At 38.4% G+C, this 21,917-nt stretch overlaps 1 protein-coding gene and 1 pseudogene across 23 annotated transcripts in view; one reads left to right on the forward strand and one right to left on the reverse strand.

Annotated features, from left to right (window-relative positions):
* C9H12orf40 (chromosome 9 C12orf40 homolog) overlaps positions 1-21,917 on the reverse strand; it is a 228,712-nt gene that overhangs the window by 110,790 nt on the left and 96,005 nt on the right. The gene's annotated exons all lie outside the window — the stretch shown is intronic.
* LOC113921647 lies at positions 15,423-16,753 on the forward strand (annotated as a pseudogene).

The following is a 21,917-nucleotide window of genomic DNA, read 5'->3' on the forward strand; positions in this document are numbered from 1 at the left end:
AGAGCCAGCAACATTAAGCATTTCAGTTTATAAACAGATAATAAGAAGAGACATCAATTCTATAAGCAGCTCCCACTATAAAGATCAGCAGAACTGGGGACAAGTCAAAGTCTAAATTCATCTTTATATATGTAAATATCAAGAGCTTTCATTCCAGACTGGCTTTCTATTAACCAGGACACTCTTACAGCTCTCACCAAGTTCTCTGTAGTACATAATCCCCATCACTATGTGCCTAAGAAAAGTCAATTAAGGACTCAAGGGGCGCCTGGGTGGCTCAGTCAATTGAACATTTAGCTCAGGTCATGACCTCAGTCAGGGTCCTGGGATCGAGTCCCTCATCTGGCGCCTGCTCAGCGGGGAGACTGCTTCTCCCTCTTCCTCTGTCCCTCTGCCCTGCTTGTGTTCTCTCTCATGCTCTCGCTCTATCTCAATTAAATAAAATCTTAAATAAAAAAAAACTCAAGACCAGCTGCTGTATCAGCCTACTACCATATAAAAGTGAAAAAGGATCCTGATGTAGAAGTCAAAGGTAATTTCTTAAATAGAACATTTTAGATTGTTATTAGGGTGACTGATGCTACTAAACAGTGTCTCTCAATTAGCTGCACTAAAGAAAAACATTGCATCAATTAGGATTTTTAGTTACAAGAAACTGAAAGCACCTTTGGTTAATTTAAACAGAAAATAAATGTATTAAAAGGAAACTGCATAGAGACGCCTAGGTGGCTCAGTCGGTTAAGCATCTATCTTTGGCTCTCAGCTCAGGTCATGATCTCAAGGTCCTGGAATTGAGCCCCCACACTGGCTCTCTGCTCAACAGGGAGTCTGCTTCTCCCTCTTCCTCTGCCCCCCCCCGCCCCTCCCCACTGGCTCATGCTCTCTCAAATAAATAATAAATCTAAAAAAAATTTTTTTAATAAATAAAAAATAAAAGAAAACTGGGTAGCCAACAGACCTGCCAAGAGGGCTGATAAGCAGATTTGGCAACCTGCAGGAACAAGACAGTCTAGGCTGTGAGGTCACAGTCAAAACCATGCCATAATTAGTTTCAATAAGGACGCCACTGCTCACACAGGTCAACACTGGACACCACTGACTGTACCACTGTTACAGAAAACCCAACCAAGTTCAGCTGTTCTTCGCTTGAAAAGCCAGTATTCAAGAGATGAGTTTTAATTGGAAAGGAATTTGAGCTTTATTCGGGAGGCTGGCTACCTGGAGAGAAGGTGGACTCCTGCGCAAAAACCAACTCTGAGGTTTCTCTGCTTGGCACAAATATTTACCCCCAACCCAAAGATTTTTTTTTTTTTAAGATTTTATTTATTTATCTGACAGAGAGATAGAGAGGGCACAAGTAGGCAGAGTGGCAGGCAGAGGGAGAGGGAGAAGCAGGCTCTCTGCTGAGGAGGGAGCCAGACATGGGGCTCGATCCCAGGACCACAGGATCATGACCCGAGCCAAAGGCAGCCACTTAACCACAACCCAAAGATTTTTAAAGAAATTTTATTTAGGGCAGTTATCACTAAAAGGGGAAAACCACAACTATATGGTCAATTTACCTTCAACAAAGCAGGAAAGAATATCCAATGGAAAAAAGTCTCTTCAACAAATGGTGTTGGGAAAACTGGATAGCAACATGCAAAAGAATGAAAGTGGAGGAGCCTGGCTAGCTTAGTCAGTGAAGCATGCAACTCTTGATCACAGGGTTGTGGGTTCAAGCCCCATGTTGGGTGTGGAGCCTACTTAAAAAAAAAAAAAAAAAAGTTTAAAAAACTAAACCAGAGATGCCTGGGTGGCTCAGGCATTAAGTGTCTGCCTTTGGCTCAGGCCATGATCCTGATATGGGATTGAGTCCCATATCAGGCTCCTTGCTCAGCAGGGAGTCTGCTTTTACATCTGCTTCCACTCCCCCAGCTTGTGCATGCTCTCTCTCTCTCTCTCTGACAAATAAATAAAATCTTAAAAAAAAAAAAAAGCTAAACTGGACCACTTTCTTACACCATGCACAAAAATAAATTCAAAATGGATGAAAGACCTAAATTTGACATAGGAAATCATTAAAATCCTAGAAGAGAACAGAGGCAGTAACTTCTTTGACATCAGCCATAGCAACTTCTTACTAGATATGTCTCCAGAGACAAGGGAAACAAGCAAAAATAAACTACTGGGATTTTATCAAAATAAAAAGCTTCTGCACAGCAAAGGAAACAATAAAACTGAAAGGCAACCTACAGAATGGGAAAAGACATTTGCAAATGACATATCTGATAAAGTATTAGTGTCCAAAATGTATAAAGAACTTACCAAACTCAACACCCAAAAAACAAATAATCCAGTTAAAAAATGGGCAGAAGGCCTGAAAAGACATTTTTCCAAAGAAGACATATAGATGGCCAATAGACACATGAAAAGATACTCAACATCACTCTTCATCAGGGAAATGCAAAGCAAAACTACAATGAGATGTCACCTCACACCTGTCAAAATGGCTAAAATTAACAATACAGGAAACAACAGGTGTTGGTGAGGATGCAGAGAAAGGGGAACCCTCTTACACTGCTGGTGGGAACACAAACTGGTACAGCTACTGTGGAAAATAATATGAAGATTCCTCAAAAAGTTAAAAATAGAACTACCCTATGATTCGGCAATTGTATTACTAGGTATTTACCCAAAGAATACAAAAATACTAATTCAAAGGGATACATGCACCGTGATGCTTATAGCAGCATTATTACCAATAGCCAAATTATGGAAACAGCCCAAGTGTCCATCAACTGGTGAATGGATAAAGAAGATGTGGTGTGTGTACACACACACACACACACACACACACACACACACACACACACACACTGGAATATTACTCAGCCATCAAAAAGAATGAAATCTTGCCATTTGCAATGAAGTGGATGGAGCTAGAGAGTATTATGCTGAGCAAAATAAGTCAGTCAAAGATAAATACCATATCATTTCACTCATAGGTGGAATTTAAGAAACAAAACAAATGATCATGGGGGGGAAGAGAGAAGAAAACCAAGAAACCAACTATAGAGAACAAACTGATGGTTATCAGAGGGGAAGCAGGTTGGAGGATGGGTTAAATAGGTGATGGGGGATTAAGATGGGCACTTTGTGAGGAGCACTGGGTGTTTTATGGAAATGTGGAATGACTATATTATACACCAGGAACATTATACTTTATGTTAACTAACCGGAATTTAAATAAAAACTCAGTAAAATTAAAAAATTTTAATTTAAAAATTTTTTTAAAAATCAGTAAAAGGGGAGCACAGTGGTCTGTTAACACTTCTTGATTGCTTGCAGACTAGATGGTGCCAGCTACAGATATCACCGCGGTACTCAGAGGCTGTGCGAGAGGGTTTGGTTCTGAGTCTTTCTGGGAAACAATACATGATCTATAGCTACACAAAGAAAGGTTTAACCAATCACGTGGACTAAAGGTGCTTGCTAAAAGTTAAAGACTACTAACTTGGCCAAAGTGGCCAAGGAGGCAGCTTCACCATCTCCATTCCTGGACAGTAAAATACCTCCTCTGGCATCACTAACATTACTGTCCCTGAAAATTCAATCCTGCTACAGCTCCTACAACCGCCTGCAACTACAACAGATGCTCTGTATTCTTTCTTTGGCTTCACTAACTGCTGATTCAAAGTATAGAACAAGTGCATCGAAGTCAGAGCTTAGATCATATGCCCATTTCCTAGGTGTAAAACAGACTGAAACACATTATCTGGGTTTTGTTGTGTTTTTTGTGTTGGGTTTTGTGGGGTTTTTTTTTTCCATATTCTTTAGAGGATGGTGGCCTGTGCCTAGCACCAAAACTCATAAGGTGGGAAATATCCCCCCCACACACACACACAAGGGGCTCAGATGCTGGGCTGCCAAAGAGTACAAATATCTACTTTTAAAATGTTATACAATAAAATTAAAATAGTTGATGATCCAAAAGTAATTTTTTATTTGGCTGTCAGATATGTGTATGTGTATGTGCGTGTGTGTTTGTGTGTGTGTGTGTGTGTGTGTGTATTCGTAATAGTTGCTTCTAATGGTTTTGCTTAGGTGAGTGTCAAAATAAGACAGTAATGTTCTTTTTGTTGTTCCACAAGGGTTAAGACGGCAATACAGAAGGCTCCTGAGGCCTCTTCTTCCCACAGACACACCGATGTACAGCTACATTTGCAGCATTGCCTCTGAAAGAGGTTCAAAAACTAGCTGAGTGACTCCTACATACCAGATAATTGAGAAAACACCCACATTGGAACAGGTAGGAAAGGCTGTGACACACTCTTACCATAAACACATTCCTCCCCCCTTAGCACAGTGCCATAGAGTTGGGTGGGAACCCCCAATTCCTAGTTTTGACCTGAGGAGCAAATGGTTTGTACTACATATCCAGCACTCCCAATTTTCAGGGCCCTCACTAGACAGGTAAGTTCCCAAAAACACAGCTCTGAAAGCCAACAGGGCCTGTGTCCAGGAGACCCACAAGACTATAGCAAACTTGACATAAGCAAATTCTTAATGGGTGTGTAGCACTCACCACAGCTACCCCTCAGCATTCATCATGGAGTAGGTAAATCATCTATCTTCCAGCCTTTCCCTGAAAAAGGTTTATCTGCACACTTTACAAGCTCCTTCCTGAGATCCAGGCTTATAATTCCAGCAGACTTTAGCAGCTGGCTGCAAACCGCTCCAGAAAGTGAGAAAGCCAGAGGACAGCTCTCCTGCCTTTTTCCAAACCACTCCAACACATCGTATCTCCCTAGAAGGAGATAGCTGCCACCCAAAGAATAGGTCACTGGATGCCCTCACACTCATAGCCAAAGGGGCTTCCATTCAAGAAACCAGTAGGACTTTAGTAAACAAAGAAACAATTCTTAACTGCTTATCACCCCAGGGCTAAGCAAGTAGTGACCAGGCAAAATCTCTTAGTCTCATTAGTTCCCTGAAAAAGGTTTATCTGCTTACCTCAAAAGATACTACTTTAGGGCAAGGCTTCTAATCTAGGAGGCATCAACAGGCTGGCTGTGATCTTCTGAAGACATCTCTCTAGCTTTCTCCAGAACTCCAGCCCACTCCAGTAAAACCAAATCACCAGTATCTGCCTGGAAGGAGCTTGTACAGCTTATTTAAAGCCACAGCTTTTGTGACAGCCACCCAAAGAATAAGTCTCCTGATCACCTGGTTCTAATAGCCAATGGGGCTTGCATTCACAGGTACCATAGAAATGTAGCAAACAAAGAAAGAGTTCTTACTGGGCACAGAAACATAAACCAGTGGCTAGCACCGAGGAACAGGCAAAAAAGCTCATCTCCCAGTTTCATCCTGGAAGGGGCTAAAATACATAACATACCCAGCTGCTGCCTGAGGGTTAGCAACCAGGTGCTAACTGCAATCCTACCCAATGGGACACGGATGTGTCTTGGCACACCATCTACTACTAAGAAACACTAAGAACAAAGAAGACTTGGACAATGACAAAAGTGTGAGAGACAACTAGGAGGTAGGGCCTAGCTGATCAAGGAGATTCATTTACTTCACAAGATCTTTTTGTCAAAACTGGGAGAAGAGGGAGATTCAGGGAAGATCAAGGGGAAGATCCTGAGCTTACCTCTTCCCACAGACACAGCAAGGCAACAACTTAATATAATGCAACTGACTCTGAAAATGACTTGAAGGCTAGCAGAACAGATCCTCCAGAGATCATGAAGCAGCCACTCTGAGAAGGGTAGCAGGTGCAGAGATAGGGTTTTGTTGTCAAGATAGAGTCAAGAATGAAGTCCTCTGGTGAGACAACTTATAAACAGGAAGGATCTCACAAGGATGGACATCCTTGTAAGCAGCAAGGGAATAGATCCTGATATCAGGAACCCCCAGCCCTGGGAACCTGCACCAGAAGACAAGCCCTCACAATGTCAGGATTTCAAAGTCAGTGGGGCTTGACTCCAGAAGAGCCAGAAGGCTATAGAAAAACTGATACTCCACTCTTAAAGAGCCAGCATGCCATATCACTTGGTCCAAGATCCAGCACAAAAATAGCAGACTGAAAAGCACCAGGGTTATAAATAAAAGGAGATTTACCGACTAATTTTAGGGCATGTGCCAGACAGGCAGGGATCTGTAGAAGCTTTCTCTGGGAATGGAAATGCTGGCACAATTTTTCTTGCCCTCCTTCAACCTAGCTGGCCAGATACTTGTGAGAACCAGTTCTGACACTATGTAGTTCGCTAGCACTACTGGTCCTGCCCTGGCGTTCCCTTGCAATTATGTACCTAACCCACCCGCCCCAACAGGCACCCCTCCAAAGCAGCTCCCACTATGCCCCACCCAGCAGGAAGCGCAGTCAGACCAGTGCCACTCCAAAGCAGCTCCTGCCTCAAAGAAGGGGAAGTCAAGTCAAGCCATCAGCATGGGCCTCTCATCCAGGGGCCAGCCCTGCCCATCAGCGAGCCCATAGTAGTCAGGGCCAGTCACTGCAGACAGTTGGGCTGAGGGCTGGCCCCAACTATCAGGGAACCCACAGCAATCACAGTCCAATCACAACAGGAAGGTACATGCAGCCACACATGGGACACCCCTAGAGTGCCTGCTTCTTATGACCAGGGGCAACTGTACTACTGGGCCCTACAGGATCCTTCTACATAAGAGCACTACTTTCAAAACCAGGAGCTGACCTATCTAATACACAGAAACAGAGTCAGAGAAAATGAAGAGACAAAGGAATATGTTCCAAACAAAAGAATAAAACAAAACCACAGAGGAGCACCTGGGTGGCTCAGTCATCAGGCATCTGCCTTTGGCTTGGGTCATGATTCCGGGGTCCTGGGATTGAGCCCCGCATCAGGCTCCCTGCTCAGCAGGAAGCCTATTTATCCCTCTCCCACTCCCCCTGCTTGTGTTCCTGCCCTCTCTCTCTCTCTGTCAAATACATAAATAAAATCTTTAGGAAAAAAACACACACACAGAAAACTAAACAAGACAGAAATAAGCCATCTACCCAATGAACAGTTCAAACTAATACGTGATAAAGTGAACGTCATAAAGACGTTCACTGAACTTGAGGGAGGAGTGGATGAACTTCAACAAAGAGGAAATATAAAAAGAAACCATCAGAACTGAAAAATAACTAAAATGAAAAATAAACCACAGGGAATCAATAGCAGATTAGAGAATGCAGAAGAAGAGACAGCAATCTGGAAGACAGAGTAGTGGAAAGCACCCAAAAACAAACAAAAAAAGAACAACAAAAAATTGATGATAGCTTAAGGGATCTCTGGAATAGAGAGATAATAACCTTGATATTATAAGGGTTTCAGAGAAAAAGAGATAGAATGGAGCAGAAAACTTATTTGAAGATGTAATAGCTGAAAACTTCCCTAACTTGGGGAAAGAAATAGACATCCAGGTCCAGGAGCAAAGAAAGCTCCAAACAAGATGAACCCAAGGAGGGCCACACCAAGAAATATAATAATTAAAATGTCAAAAAGTAAAGATAAAGAGAGTCTCTTAAATGAAAGAGAAAAGCAAATGGTTACATACAAGAGAAACCACATAAGACTATCAGCTGATTTTTCCTCCTTTCAGGAGAAACATTGCAGGCCAGAAATAAGTATGTGATATATTCAAAATGCTAAAAGGAGAAAACTTACAACTAAAAATAATGTACCCTGCAAGGTTATCATTCAGAATTGAAGGAGGATGAGTTTCCAGACAAACAAAAAAGGAGTTCATCACCACTAAGCCAGCCTTCTTCAAGTAGAAAAGGTCAAAACAAAGAAAAATAATGAAGGGAAAAAAATGCACCGGCAAAAGCAAACATATAGGAAAGACACTGGATCAGTCACTATAAAGCTCTATATACATTTTAGGTATAAAATCTAAAAAAAACAAAAATATACAAAGCATGGAGAGGGCAGTAAATGTGTTTTATGAATGTGTTCTAACTTAAGTCACACCCAAATTAATGTAGACTACTATATACACAGGATATTATATATGAAACTCCTGGTAACCACAAACTAAAAATCTATAATAGATGTGCAGAGAACAAAGAGAAAAAAATACAAACACCACTGGGAAAGTCATCAAATCACAAGGGAAGAGAGCAAGAAAAGAATAAAGAAGAAGTACAAAAACAACCAGAAAACAATGAATAAAATGGCATAAGTACACACCAACCAATAACTACTTTAAATGTAAATGGACTAAATGCTCTAATAAAAAAACATAGGCTGACTGAATGGATTAAAAGCCCAACTTACAAAAAGACTTCCTTCAAACCTAAAGACACATACAGACTGAAAGAGAAGAGATGGAAAAAGATATTGCAAATGGAAGCAAACCAATGAACAAAAAGCTAAAGACACATACAGACTGAAAGAGAAGAGATGGAAAAAGATACTGCAAATGGAAGCAAACCAATGAACAAAAAGCTGGGGCTGCAATATTTAGACAAAATAGACTTTAAAATAAAGACCATAAGAAGACACAAAGAAGGGTATTACATACTGAAATAGGAATCGATCCAAAACCACAACATAACAATTCTAAGTATCTGCACCCAACATAGGAGCTTCTGAACACATAAAAGAAATATTAACAGACACAAAGGGAGAAATTAACAGTAACACAATAACAGTAGTGGATTTTTAACACCCCATTTACATCAATGGAAGATTATCCAGACAGAAAATCAATAAAAAAAAAAAAAAAAAAAACAGTGAACTTGAAAACACATTAGACCACACGGGCTTAACAGATATATACACAAAACATTCCCAAAACAGATTACACATTCTTTTCAAATGCACATGGAATGTACAATATGAGCAATATAACCTAGAAATGAATTACAAGAAAAAAACCTGGGGGAAAAAAACACAAACATGTGGAGGCTAAACATCATGCTACTAAAAAACCAATGGATCAATGAAGAAATCAAATAGGAAACCAAAAAATATCTGGAGACGAATGAAAATGGAAATACAATAGTTCAAATTCTATGGGACACAGGAAAGGCAGTTCTAAGAGGGAATTTACCAATATAGGTCTACCTCAAGAAATAAGAAAACTCTCAAATAAACAATATATCTTTATACCTTAAGGAACCAGAAAAAAGAACAAAGCCATAAATTAGTAGAAAAAAGGTAATAATAAAGCTTAAAATGGAAATAAATAAAATAGAGACTATAAAAAAATCAATGAATTAAGAGCTGGTTCTTTGAAAAGAAAAATTAAAATTAAAAAAAAAAAAAACACTTTAAACTAGATTCATTAAGAAAAACAAAGAATGGGGCTCAAAAAAATAAAACCAGAAATGAAGAATTAACAACTGATACTACAGAAATACACAGGATTGTAAAACACTACTACAAAAAATTATATAGCAACAAATTAAAAACCTAGAAGAAACTGGGGCGCCTGGGTGGCTCAGTCGTTAAGTGTCTGCCTTCAGCTCAGGTCATGATCCCAGGGTCCTGGGATCGAGCCCCGCATCAGGCTCCCTGCTCAGCCAGAAGCCTGCTTCTCCATCTCCCACTCCTCCTGCTTGTGTTCCCTCTCTTGCTGTATCTCTCTCTGTCAAATAAATAAATAAAATCTTTAAAAAAAAAAACCTAGAAGAAATTAATAAATTCCTAGAAACATACAACAACCTTCCAAAACTGAACAGAAAGAAATAGAAATTCTGAACAGGCCATTACAAGTAATGAATAAAATCAGTAATCACAAAACTCAACAAAAGTCCAGGACAAGATGATTTCACAGGTAAATTCTACCATTTACATAAGAGTTAATACCTATCCTCAAACTATTCCAAAGAACAGAAGAGGAAGGATTGCCTCCAAATTCGTTCTAAGAGGCCACTATTACCCTAACACCAAAACACAACAAAAACTTTTAAAAATTCATTAAAAGGACCATTCACCAATCAACTGCATTTCATCTCAGGGATGCAAAGACCGTTCAATATACGCGAATTAACATGATACATCATATTAACAAAGTTAAAGATAAAAATCACGTGATCATCTGAATAGATGATGAAATAGAAAAAATTTGACAAAATTCAGTTTCCTTTCATCATAAAAACTCAGAACAAAGTGGGTTTAGAGGGAACATACCTCAACATAATATATGACATATATGACAAACCCACAGCTAACATAGTCAATGGTGAAAATCTGAAAGCTGTTTTCTGAAATGAAGAACAAGACAAGGATATTCACTCTACATCTTTTATTCAACCAAGTATTGGAAGTCCTGGCTGTAGTAATCAGACAAGAAAAAGACATTCAAATCGGTAAGAACTCAACTTGTCACTATTTGCAGATGACATGATACTATACATAGAAAACTCTAAAGGCTCCACCAAAAAACTATTAGAATAAACGAATTCAGGAGAGTTGCAGGATACAAAATTAATGTGCAGAAATCTGTTGTGTTTCTATATACTAAAAATGAAATAGAAGAGAAATTAAGAAAACAATTCCATTTGCAATTGCATCAAAAAAAAATAATAAAATAGAGATGCCTGGGTGGCTCAGTCAGTTAAGTGGGGACCCTTGATTTTGGCTCCAGTCATAATCTTATGGGTTGTGGGATCCGGCCCCACATTGGGCTCTGCCCTCAGCAGGGAACCTGCTTCTTTCCTTCTCCCTCTGTCCCTCCCCCTGCTCACAGTCTCTGTCTCTCAAATAAATGTCTTAAATAAAAAAAAGAATAAAATACCTAGGAATAAATTTAACCAAAGAGGTGAAAGACCTGTTCTCTGAAAATGATTAAGACCTTGATGAAAGAAATTGAAGGCAACACAAATAAATGGAAAAATACTTTGTGCTCATGGACTGAAAAAATTCATATTGTAAAAATCTCCTTACTGGAACGTCTGGGTGGCTCAGTTGGTTAAGCGACAGCCTTTGGCTCAAGTCATGATCCCAGGGTCCTGGGATTGAGCCCCACATTGGGCTCCCTGCTCAGCAGGGAGTCTGCTTCTCCCTCTCCCTCTGCTCCCTGCTTGCGCTCTCTCTCAAAAAAAAAAAAAAAAAAGTCCTTACTACCCAAAGCAACCCACATATTCAGTGCAAACTCTATCAAAATACTGACTGTATTTTTCAGAGAATCAGAATAAATAATCCTAAAATTTGGATAGGACCACAAAAGACACTGAATAGCCAAAGCAATGTTGAGAAAGGAGAATGAAGCTGAAGGCATCAGAATCCCAGATTTCAAAGTATACTACAAAGCAATAGTAATCAAGACAATATGATATTGATACAAAAATACATCACCAAGACCAAATAGCTCAGAAAAAACCCCACGTTTACATGGTCAACTAATCTATGACAAGGGAAGCAAAAATATACAATAGAAAAAAGACAGTCTTTTTGATAAACAGTATTGGGAATACTGGACAGTTACATGGAAAAGAATAAAACTGGACCACTTTCTCATACTACACGCCAAAATAAACTCAAAATGGACAAAGATGTAGATGTAAGATCTGAAACTATAAAACTCCTAGAAGAAAACATAAGCAGTAAACTCTTAGACATCGACTTTAGCAATATTTTTCTGAATCTGCCTCCTTAGAAAGGAAAGTAAAAGCAAAAATAAACTGGGACTACCATCAAACCGAAAAGCTTTTGCACAGTGAAAGAAACCATCAACAAAACAAAACAGCAACCTAGTTAACAAGAAAAGATATTTGCAAATGATGTATCCAATAAGGGGATAATATCCAAAACATATAAAAAATTCCTACAACTCAAAAATGCCCCCCAAAAAATCCAATTAAAAATGGGCAGAGGACATGAATAGACATTTTTCCAAAGAAGACATACAGATGGCCAACAGACATATGAAAAGATATTCAAAATCAATAATCATCAGGAAAATGCAAATCAAAACCACAATGAGCTATCACCTCACACCAGTCAGAATGGCTAGTATCAAAAACACACAAAAAACGTGTTGGTGAAGATGTGGAGAAAAGGGAACCCTTATGCACTGTTGGTGAGAATGTAAATTAGTGCAACCGTTGTAGAAAACAGTATGGAGGTTCATCCAAAAATTAAAAGTGAAAAAAATCGTATGATCCAGTAATTCTACTACTAGGCATTTACATGAAGAAAACAAAAACACTGACTAAAAAAGATATATGCACTCCTATGTCTATTGCAGCATTATTTACAATTGCCAAGATATGGAAACAACCTGAGTTTCCATGGATATGAAAGATGTGGTACATATACACAATGGAGTATTACTCAGCCATAAAAAATGAAATCTTGCCATTCACAATATGGATAGCCTAGAGGATATTATACTAAGTGAAATAAGTCAAAGAAAGACAAATACCACTTTATTTCATTTATATATGAAATCTAAAACAAAACAAATTAACAAACAACATAAAAAAGAAAAGGAACAAACTCCTAATTAAACAGAACAAACAAGTGACTGCCAGAGGCGCGGGGGATGGAAAAAAAAAGGTGAAATCAATGAAGAGGATTAAGAGGTACAGATTTCCAATTATATAAACTAAATAGGTCATAGGAATGTAAAATATGGCATAGGGAATATAGTCAATAATACTGTAATGACTTTGTATAGTAACAGAAATTAACTACGCTTATATGATTTTAAATCATTACTACAATACTGTATGTCAATTAACCTTTAATTAAAATTCTTTTAATTTAATTTTAATTAAAATACTACATATTTTTTTTAGATTGGGAGATATGGCTACTTTTACTTACACACAGAAACCAAAATAGAGAGTGAAGGAACATTAAGAAACAGGAACATATTTCAAAAAAAGGAACAAAATAAATCTCCAAAAGAGATCTTAATGAAATGGAGATAACTGATTTGAATGATAGAGAGTTAAAAATAATGGTCATAATGATGCTTACTGAGGTCAGCAGAAAAATGCATGAACAAAGTGAGAATTCCAACAAAGAAAAAATATTAGAAAGTACCAAACAGAAATAACAGAGCTGAACAGTATAGTAACTTCACTGAAAATTTCAACAGAGCAACAGAAGACTAGATCAAGTAGAAGAAAAGATCACTGAGCTCAAAGACAGAGCAGTGGAATTCATCCAATTAAAAGAGCTGGTAAAAAAAAAAAAGAAGAATGAAAAACAATAGACTGTTAAGGGACATACGGGTCAACATTAGCTAAACCAAATATACCCATGATAGTGGTCCCAAGCTTATTCAAAGAAATAACGACTGAAAACTTCCCTAACAAGAAAAATGAAACAGACTCACATCCAGGAAACTTATAAAGTACCAAATAATATAAATACAAAAAAAATAAACACCAAGACACATCATATTGAAATTGTCAAAGTTAAAGATAGAGAGATTCTTAAAAGCAGCAAGAGAAACACAACTTGTTACTCCCAAAAGATCCCCCATAAGATTGTTCGCAGATTTTTCAGCAGAAACTATGCAGGCCAGAATAGAGTAGCACAGCTCTCTTCCTCAGGGCTGCCTGCGGAGGTGGCAGCCATCTGTTACTGGACATCATGGCTGCCCTCAGACCTCCCAAGATCATTAAAAAAAGGACCAAGAAGTTCATCTGGCACCAGTCAGACCGCTATGTCAAAATTAAGCACAACTGGCGGAAACCCAGAGGCACTGACAATAGGGTGCACAGAAGATGCAAGGGCCAGATCTTGAGGCAAAACATTGGTTATGGGAGCAACAAGAAAACAAAGCACATGTTGCCCAGTGGCTTCCAGAAGTTCCTAGTCCACAACGACAAGGAGCTTGAAGTGCTGCTGATGTGCAACAAATCTTACTGTGCAGAGATTGCTCACAATGTATCCTCCAAGAACCGCAAAGCTATCGTGGAAAGAGCAGCCCAGCTGGCAAACAGAGTTACCAATCCCAACGCCAGGCTGTGCAGCAAAGAAAACAAACAGACAGCTTGTTGTGCACGTCATATTTGTGTTAATAAAACCATAAAACTACCAAAACAAAAAAAGAAAGAAAGAATAGAGTAGCACAATATATTTAAGGTGCTAACAGAAAAAGACCTACCAACCAAGAATACCCTACCAGCAAAGTTATCCTTCGGAATTAAAGAAAGATGGAGTTTTCCAGACAGACAAAAGTTATGGAGTTTGTTACCACTAAACCAGCCTTACCAGAAAAGTTAAAGGGAATTCTTCAAACTGAAATTAAAGATATCAGTAACAGGAAAACATACTAAAGTATAAAACTCAATAGTAAAGAGAAATATATAAATAAATTCAGAATATTCAAATTTAATGGTGGTGGGCAATCACTTATAATTCTCTTATGGAAGAAATAGGATTACAATATAACTACAACAGTTTGATAACAGACACAGAATGAAAAAATGCAAATTGTGACATCAAAAAAATGTGAGGGTGCCAGTAAGGAGAGTGTGAGACTCTTGATCTCCTGGTTGTGGGTTTGAGCCTCACAGAGGGTGTAGACATTACTTAAAAGTAAAGTCTGAAACACACACACACACACACACACACACACACACACACACACACACACACACACGGAAGTGGGAGAGCTTTGATGTACATCTCAAGTTAGTTATCAGCTCAAAACGGACTGTAATGTTTTATATAAGCCTCAGGATAAACACAAAGTAAGAGCCTATAAAGAAAAATTTTTAAAAAGGAATCAAAGCATACCATACAGAAAATCATCAAACTACAAAGCAATAGGGCAAGAGAGAAAAAAGGGAAGAGAGGAATTAACCAAAAAACACTTAACAAAATGGCAACAGTAAGTCCATAACTAGCAATAATTTCTTTAAATGTAAATGGTCTCAATTCTCTAATCAAAAGACAGAGTTGCTTATTAGATTTTTTTTTTAAATAACCCAACTAGAAGTTGCATGTAAAAGACACACTTTAGCTTTAAGGACATGCACAGACTGAAAGTGAACACATGGAAAAATGATATTTCATACAAGTGAAACCAAAAGAAAGCTGGGATGGCATACCTATATCAAGCAAAATGGACTCTAAGCCAAAGACTGTAACAAGAGACAAAGAAAATTATTACATGATGACAAAGAGGTCAAATGATCAAGAAGATATAACAATTGTAAACACTAATGCACCCAATAATGGAGCATCTAAATTTATAAAGCAAATATAAACAGAGCTGAAGCAAGCAGCAGCAACAGAATAATAGCGCAAGACTTCAATAATCCACATTCAACAAAAGACTGATCATTATGATACTCTGACATATAACAAGAAAAGTATATTTGGTTTTCATCCCCAATCCTGGCACAGAGCTCCTAAAACCCTTGGAATTTCTTAATGAGAGCAAAAAAAAAAAAAAAAAAAAGCTCAGCCGCGCCTGCCGCCTGCCACCGCCTCTAGACCATGGACCCCTGCAAAGTGAGCGAGCTTTGGGCCTTCGTGAAAATGTGTAAGGAGGATCCAAGCGTTCTGCACACTGAGGAAATGCACTTCCTGCAAGAGTGGGTGGAGAGCATGGGGGGTAAAATACCACCTGCCACTCATAAAACTGAATCAGAAGACAATATCAAGGAAGAAAAAACAGATAGTAAGGCGGAGGAAAACATAAAGACAGACGAACCATCAAGTGAGGAAAGTGATCTAGAAATTGACAATGAAGGTGTGATTGAACCAGATACTGATGCCCCTTAAGAAATGGGAGATGAGGGCGCCTGGGTGGCTCAGTTGGTTAAGCAACTGCCTTCAGCTCAGGTCATGATCCTGGAGTCCCGGGATTGAGTCCCACATCAGGCTCCCTGCTCTGCGGGGAGTCTGCTTCTCCCTCTGACCCTCTTCCCTCTCGTGCTCTCTATCTCTCATTCTCTCTCTCTCAAATAAATAATAAAAATAAAATCTTTAAAAAAAAAAAAAAAAAAAAAAAAAGAAATGGGAGATGAAAATGTAGAGATAACCGAGGAAATGATGGATCAGGCAAATAAAAAAGTGGCTGCCACTGATATCCTAAATGATGAACTACAGAAAGCCATTGACTTGTTCACAGATGCCATCAAACTGAATCCTCGCTTGGCCATTCTGTATGCCGAGAGCCAGTATCTTCATCAAATTACAGAAGCCAAATGCTGCCATTTGAGACTGTGACAGAGCTACTGAAATAAATCCTGATTCAGCTCAGCCTTATAAGTGGCGAGGGAAAGCACACAGACTTCTGGGCCATTGGGAAGAAGCAGCACATGATCTTGCCCTTGCTTGTAAACTGGATTACAATGAAGATGCTAGTGCAATGCAGAAAGAAGTTCAACCGAGGGCCCAGAAAATTGCTGAACATCGGAGAAAGTATGAGTGAAAACGTAAAGAACGAGAGATCAAAGAAAGAACAGAAAGAGTTAAGAAGGCTCGGGAAGAACATGAGAGAGCCCAGAGGGAGGAAGAAGCCAGAGGACAATCAGGAGCTCAGTATGGCTCTTTCCCAGGTGGCTTTCCTGGGGGAATGCCTGGTAATTTTCCTGGAGGAATGCCTGGAATGGCAGGGGGGGATGCCTGGAATGGCAGGAATGCCTGGGCTCAATGAAATTCTTAGTGATCCAGAGGTTCTTGCAGCCATGCAGGATCCAGAAGTTATGGTGGCCTTCCAGGATGTGGCCCAGAACCCAGTGAACATGTCAAAATATCAGACCAATCCAAAGGTTATGAATCTCATCAGTAAATTGTCAGCCAAATTTGGAGGTCAAGCATAATGCCCTTCTGACAAAGAAAGCCCTTGCTGAAGGAGAAGCAACGATCACCTAATGGATGTCGCAATAATACAAACCAGTGTACCTCTGACCTTCTCATGAAGAAAGCTGGGGTGCTGTGAAGAGAATCCCTACCCCTCTGCCCCACATGCAACTGAAACATTCTTTAGTGGTTTGCCATCAGAGTATTCATTCAGATAATGTTTTCCTACTAGGAATTACAAACTTTAAACACTTTAAATCTTAAAAATATTTAAAAACGTATTAAAAAATAAATAAAACATAAATAAAATGAAAAAAGAAAAAAAAAGAAGTTCTTTTGTTACGTTAATAAAGTACCTTTATTAACATAAACTTCCTGGAGGAGAGAGGAACTGAAGGTTGAATTAATAATAGCCAGTGATTTAATCAATCACACCTACATAATTAAGCCTCCATAAAAACCAAAGGGACTGAGTTTGGAGAGCTTTCAAGTTAGTGAACACATGGAGATTTGGGGAAATGGAAATGGAAAGGAAATGGAAATTCCATGCTCTTTCCCCGTGTCCTGCCTTAAGTATTTCTTCTATCTGGCTATTCCTGAACTACATCCATTTAAAATAAAACTGTAATCAAGTAGATAAAATGTTTCTCTGAGTTCTGTGAGCTCCTCTAACAAATCCATTGAACCCGAGGAGGGCCTCAATGGAATGTCCAATCTATAGCTAGTTGGTCAGAAGTACAGGTGACAACTCGGACTTGCTATTGGTGACTGAAGTAGGGGGCAGAAACAGTTTTGTAGGAATCTAACATTATCTCCAGCTAGATACTATTATAAGTGAGTTTAATTGTAGGCCACTAATTGTAGGACACCAAGCTACTTTTGGAGAATTGCTTGGTGGGGGCGGGGGGGGGGGGGGAACAGACACATCAGAATCAGATATAAAATCAATAAGAAAATATTGCTCTTAAACTATACATTAGATGAGACGGACTTAATAGGCAGAACATATTATAGAACATTCCATCCAACAGCGACAAAATATACAGCCCACATAGATCATTCTCCAGGACAGCTCAAATGTTAATCCACAAAAGTCTTAAATTTAAGAAGACTGAGATCATATCAAGGATCTCTTCCAACTACAATGGCATAAAACTAGAAATCATAGTGTCCCTGGGTGGCTCAGTCAGTTAACATCCAACTCTTGGTTTCAGCTCAAGTCATGATCTCAGGGTCATGAGATCAAGCTCTCCCCCTCCTCGTCAGACTCCATGCTCAGCATGGAGTCTACTTGGGATTTTCTCTCTCTCCCTTTCCCTCTGCCCCTCTCCCTGCTCATGCATATTCTCTAAATAAATAAATAAATAAAATCTTAAAAAAAACAAAACAAAACAAAAAATAAACCTAGAAATACTTCCAAGAAGAAAACTGGAAAACACATTTATATGGAGACTAAACAACATCCTCCTGAACAACAAAGAGGTCAAAGAACAAAAACAAAATAAATATGTATCTTGAGACAAATGAGAATGAAAACACAACATACAAAAACTTACAGGATGCAGCAAAAGCAGTATTTGGTAGCAATAAATGCCTATATTAAGAAAAAGAGAAAGAGCTCAAGAAAACCACCTAACTTTCCACCTGAGGGGCCAAAACAAAACAAAAACAAAGCACAAAGTTCGCAGAAACAAGTCTACAGCACAGAGAGTAAAAACAAATGAAATAGATACTAAAAAAACAATAGAAAAGATCAATGAAAATAGCGGTTGAGTTTTTGAAAAGATAAAATTAACAAACCATTAGCTACATTTATCAAAAAAAGACATGAATGAAATTAAAAATGGAAAAGACATTACAACTTACATAATACAAATAAAAAGCATCATAAGAAGCTACTATGAACAATTATAAACCACAAATTGGACAACTGATAAGAAATGGATAATTTCTTGAAATATACAATCTACCAAAACTGAATAATGAAAAAATAAGAAATCATAATAGACCAATACTACTAAGGAGACTGAATCAGTATTCAAAAATCAACCAATAGAGAACAAAGACTAGATGGCTGTACTGTTGAAGTCTACCAAGCATTTAAAAAATAACTAGTATCAATCCTTCTCAAGCTTTTCCAAAAAAACAAAAAAAGAGAAAACACTTCTAAACTTATTTTACCAGACTAACATTACTCTGATAGAAAAACCAGACAAAGACACACAAGGAAGGAAAATTACAGGCCAATATACCTGTCAAACATGAATGCAAAAATCTTCAACATAATATCAGCAAACCAAATTTAACATAATAGCAAAAAGATCCTTCACTATGATCAAGCTGGATTCATTCCAGGGATGCAATGATGGCTCACCATATGCAAATCAATGTGATAAACTGCATTAACAAAAGAAAGCTTAAAAATCATATGATCGTTTCAATAGCTACAGAAAAAGCATTTGCCAAAATTCAACATCCTTTTATCATAAAAACTCCTAACAAAGTGAGTACAGAAAGAACATACCTCAACATAATAAAGGCCATAGATGACGAGCCCATAGCTAATCTCACATTCAAAGGTGAAACACTGAAACCTTTTCCTCTGTGATCAGAAACAAGGGTGCCCACTCACATCACCTTCCTTCAACATAACAAGGAAGTCCTAACCAGAGCAATCAGGAAAGAAAAAGAAATAAAGAACATCCAAAACAAAAAAAGAACAAGTAAAATTGTATTAATTTTCAGATAACATGATATATATAGAAAACCCTAAAGACTCCAAAAAAAACCTGTTAGAATAAACAAATTCAGTAAAGTTACAGAATATGAATATACAAAAATCAGTTGTGTTTCTATACACTAACAATCTATCAAAATGAGAAATTAAGAAAACAATCCTACTTAAAATAGCAGCAAAAAAGAAAAGAGACGAAACATCTGTATATTGAAAACTACAAGACACTGATGAAAGAAATTGAAGAATACACAAATAACGGTGAGAAATTTCATGCTTATGGATTGGAAGAATCCATAGGGTTAAAATGTCCAGACTATTCATAACAATCTACAGATTCAATGCAATCCCCATCAAAATTCCAATAGAATTTTTCACAGAAATAAAACAAACTATTAAAATTTGTATGGGACCATAAAAGACCCCAAATAGCCAAGGTAATCTTCAGAAAAAAGAACAAAGCTGAAGGCATCACACTTGATTCAAACTATATAGATCTTCCTTGACTTACAATAGGGTTACATTCTGATAAAGACATTGTAAGTTGAAAATATTGTAGTTGAAAATGCATTTAATACACCTAACCTACCAAATTTCATAGCTTAGCCTAGCCTACCTGAAGCATACTCAGAACACTTTATATTAGCCTACAGTTGGGAAAAATAATCTAATACAAAGCCCATTTTATAATGAAGTGTTGAATATCTCATGTAACTTATCATATGCTGTACAAACGTGAACAAGAGAATGGCTGTATGGATACAGAATGGTTGTTAGTGTATCATTGTTTACCCTCCTGACTGCATGGCTGACTGGGAGCTACAACATGCTGCCATTGCCTAGCATCTTGAGAGAGTATCATACTACATACCACTAGCCCAGAAAAAGATCAAACTTCAAAATTCAAAGTATGGTTTCTACTGAATGCATACAGCTTTTGCATCATTGTAAAGTCAAAATATTTTAAGTCACACCATCATCAGTCAGGGACTGACAAACCTATGGTACTGGCATAAATATAGACATACAGACTGAGATTCTGGAATAAAATAGAGAGCCTAGCATGCATATATGTCATAAGTTAATTGATGACAAAAGAGCCAAGAAAATATAATGGTGAAAGGTAATAAATTGTCCTAAAATAAATGGTAGGGAAAACTGGATGGTCACATGTAAATGAATGAAATGAAAGTGGACCCCCATCTTACACCATACACAAAAATTCAGTCAAAATGAAATAAAGACTTGAACCTAAGACCTGAAAACATAAGGCTAGAAGAAAACACAGGGGGTTAAGCTCCTTGACGTTGGTTTTGGCAATAAATTATTTAGATTAAACCAAAAACAAAGACAACAAAAAGAAAAATAAATAGAACTCCATTAAACTGAAAAGCTTCCACGCAGCAAAAGAAATCAACAAAATGAAAAGGCAACCTATGGAATGGGAGCAAATATTTACAAATGTTATATGTGATAAAGTGTAAATATACACAATCTATACAAAACTCATACTACTCAGTAACACACAAAACCAAACAAATTAACTCAATTTAAAAAGAAGCAAAGAGGCAGCTCAACCTGCCCATCAGTCATGGGCAGGGTAGCAGGACCCTTAGCTGACTTCATTCCACAGATACAACTAGATAACACCCACATCAGTTTAAATAACCCAGAAAATGATGCAAGACAAGCAGAACAGACTCTCGACAGTTAAATGTAGAAAAGAGGCTACATCAAAGAGGGTAGGAAAGGCAGAGATGCAGCCCAGAGCTAAATGGACCTGTGGGACTGTGCCTAGAAGGGAGGGACACTGCCCATGAGAAGAGGAGAGAGGAAAGGACCCCAAACCAGGCACCCCAGGCATGGGGGACCAACATTGGGAAAAACAAGCCCCATAATATTTGACTCTGAAAACCACAGGGGCATAATTTCATGAGTTCTTATAGTCAGGGGGGCTTAACACCTAGAATTTACAAAATGAGTTGGCTCAGCTCTGGGAGAGCCAGGATGGCAACAGGAAACTGAGTCCCCACCCTTAAAGACACAGCATAACAGTCCAGTGATGATACAGCATAGAAGTAGCAGTTTGAAAAAATACCTGAGGTATATGGGAAGGAGATTTGTTTACTAATCTCAGAGTGTATGCTGGAAGGGTAGGGATCATTGGGAGATTTCTCTGGAAACAAAAGGTCTGGCAAGGTGCCATTTCCCGCCCCAACCCTGAAGCCTAGACCCTTAGATACCTGCAGAAACCAACACAGTGCCAACACTAGCTACCTAACTTGCCAACAGCATAAATGCCCCTGCCTTCTCCTGTCCAACTGCCTTCTCCAATACACACTTGGCCAGATCCATCCGAAGTGGTGCCACAAGCCTGGCAGTGTGCAAGCAGCCCCAACAGGGGCCAGTACCACTCCAAAGTGACTCCTGCCCCAGTGAGAGGGAAAGAT

Source organism: Zalophus californianus, chromosome 9, assembly GCF_009762305.2.
Source record: "Zalophus californianus isolate mZalCal1 chromosome 9, mZalCal1.pri.v2, whole genome shotgun sequence".
NCBI lineage: Eukaryota > Metazoa > Chordata > Mammalia > Carnivora > Otariidae > Zalophus > Zalophus californianus.